Source organism: Ailuropoda melanoleuca, chromosome 6, assembly GCF_002007445.2.
Source record: "Ailuropoda melanoleuca isolate Jingjing chromosome 6, ASM200744v2, whole genome shotgun sequence".
Classification (NCBI taxonomy): Eukaryota; Metazoa; Chordata; class Mammalia; order Carnivora; family Ursidae; genus Ailuropoda; species Ailuropoda melanoleuca.
This window is the reverse complement of record NC_048223.1, coordinates 94022410-94025673: the sequence shown is the minus strand read 5'-3', so window position 1 is coordinate 94025673 and position 3264 is coordinate 94022410.

Sequence of the window (3264 nt, the reverse complement as noted above, 5' to 3'; positions counted from 1 at the left end):
GACACGGGGCTCAAGCTCATGACCTTGAGATCATGACCTGAGCCAAAATCAAGAGTGGACCATCCAACTGACTGAGCCACCCTGGCGCCCCTCAAATTGCATATGTTTTTAAAAAACAATTTCTTTTTAAGCTTTTACTAAGGATGCTAAACTTCTCTGCTCTATATGATGCATTTATAAATGTACTTTCCTAGTTGTTTGTACTTTTCTAACAGAACATTAATTTTATAGAGGCAAATCAATCAAGTTTTCATGTTTTCTGGCTTTGATGACCAGATTTAGGTTTTTCCAACCCAAGGTTATTTTAGACAAAAAATTTTACCTACCTTTCCTCTAGTATTTTACAATTTTTTTAAAATTAATTCTTTAATCCACTTGAATTTAGTATGGTGTATATTGGGTAAAATATAAGGATTAGTCTTATTTTTTTCCCTAAATGATAGAATAGCTGATACTTAGCAGGTACCTTCTGTAGGACTGGTCTTCCTCTGAGCCTTCTACAAATATGAATCTACTTAGCCCTTGCAATAGTGCCATCGGTAGAGAGAAGAGATGAAGAAAGTGAGGCACAGAGTGATTATGTAATCTGCACAAGGTCACAGGTACTGAGTACCAGCAAGTTCAGATTTAACACATGTAGTGTCTTTAGTCTTTGCACTTACTTGGTTTTCTATACTGCCTTTCCTACATAGGTAACCCGTAATGCCAACACCACTGAATTCAGATATCCACCATTTCTTCTTGTAATTGGAGTCGTTCTGGACTCCCAACTCTTTCATCGATCTATATGAATTTCTGTACCAGTTACACACTTTTAATTACTAGAGTCCTGTTGTACTCTATAATATTGGGTGTACAAGTCCCTCCCATTGGTTTTGTTTTGTTTTGTTTTTTTGAAGATTGTATTTACTTATTTGAGAGAGCGGAGCAAGAGAGAGGGCAAAAGCAGGGGGGAGGGGCAGAGGGAGAGAGAGAAGCAGACTCCTCACTGAGCAGGGTGCCCTGACGGGGGCTTGATCCCAGGACCCTGGGATCACAACCTAAGCCGAAGGCAGATGCTTAACTACTGTTTTTCTATGAAATTTCCTAGCTATTCTCATATTTATTCCTTAAAATCCAAACACATATACAAGCAAACCAATATATGCAGACGGTTTTGGATTTTGTTTAATTCATAATTTGTGGGAGAATTTGATGAACAATGTCTCCTCATCCCAAAAAAGAGTGTCTTCCAATCTTCTTTCATTTCCCTTATTACCTTAAGGGTTTCCTTCATAGAGGACCTACGTATTTCTTAATTTATATCTTTGTGAATAGTACCATCTTTTAAAATGACATTTTATAGTAACTTATTAACCAAAACGATTACTTTTTAGTTTGTCTTTAGTTTTGTGTCTTTAGTTTACAACTGACCACCTTGCTGAACTTTTCTTTAAGGTACTATCATTTTGTTGCAATAAGTCAGTAATGTGTCATACTCTACCAAAGATAAACATTAGAAGGAAACTCGCCTGCCACTCTTCACTGAGGACCAGCCATCATGCCCACCTATTCTGAACAGGATAAGCACCTGTTCATAAACAGAAAGCAGGTACAACTGCAAGTATGTAACAAACGTGCATAAACAAAGGAGCACCTGTATTTCTAATCTTTTCCCAGTTGCTGCTTCTTTTGGGGACAGACACATCTGCAATAACTTTACTTCCTAATATAATGGAAGTCCTCAATATTATATCCGGTGCAAGTGAGGCAAATATACACATAATATAACCAGTTGATTGAAACAGCAGAGTAAGGTGGGACATCAAAAAAACTTGAACATACGTCCCCTGCATATTCTGAATTTAAAATATATGCACACTCCTGTGTTAATCTGCAGAGATCAGCATCTGTTCTTGGGAGTATGGACCTTCTGATGGGACATCTATAGCTGTCTTTGAGTTCCAGTCTCTTTAAAGAAGAAAGAGAACTTAAGACTTGAGTGAAGCAATCCAAGTGTGGAATTTCTACTGGATCCCCCTAAATCTTAGTTGTCCTGTTCACACCTACTGTGACAGGTTTTTTTTTAATGGCTCATCTTTCTCAAGACTTTCAAAAGCATAAACTTAGATTTCCTGGGAGTTCCTTTTTTGTCCTTTGTAGTGCAACAGTTTTCATAATTTTTAGTTAACGAATGTAACTTTACAATGCTAATCACAGGGGCACAAACAGACTTGTAAATAAACTCACATTAACTGTTGGTGAATCCAAGTGGGGTGAGGGCAGAAGCAAGCTGGTGCTCGAGGAAGTGGTAGACTTTGGCGTGTGGGCTCGGCAGCGGCAGCATCCGTTTTCCAGAGGGAATGGAGTCGCTAATCCATCAAATTGCTCAAGTGGAAGTCAGACAAAAATGCGTTTAGAGCCATCATGCTCGATACATACAATACATAAATATATAGGGACATGCATAGGCGTGTGTGTGTGTGTGTGTGTGTGTGTGTGTGTGTGTGTGAAATAGTCTACTTGTGTTTTGCCATGGGTTTTTATCGTTTTTAAAATCAGGAGTGGATTTTAAGATTTATCAACTTTCTTACATCCATTAAAATGATTCTGATTTTTCTCATTTGATGAAAAAATATGATAAAGTACAGTACATTAAAAAGAACTGAAATATCCTTACATTCCTAGAATAAATCTCACTTGTCATGGCACACTATTTTAACAGTCTCTCTCGACCAGTATTTTATTTAAGCATCTGTATCCATAAGTGAGACCGATAACAAAGTTTTCTCTTTTAAAAAATTATCTTTTCTTTCTCAGAATAGTGCCCTTTATGTCACTGAAATTATTTTCTTTATATTAACATGAATACAGATATTTGCAAAAAAAGGCTACTTCCACTTATTTTAATTATTCTACTTAAAAAAAAATATTTCCAAAGTTGATTGAGTACAATGGTTTGATCTTTTTAATACTGCTGTTAGGAAAATCAATATTAGGTTTTCAGGGACTTCCAACTCAAAGGAGGGAACTCTATTTCAAGAACATTATGGAGGTAAGAACGAGCAAAGGAAGAGGCCATGTGTAATTTTACATGTACTTTCTCTCTCCTTCCACAAATTTTATAGCAATTTCTTCCAGAAAGAACTCTGACTTGATGAATACAATGAGAGAGGCTTCCAACAAAAATAAATCAACTAAAAGCCAAGCCCTTAGTATGTCTTAATAGGTCTCAAAATAACCCCTTTTTGAATAGTAAGATGAAAAAATAATAAGCCACGTATA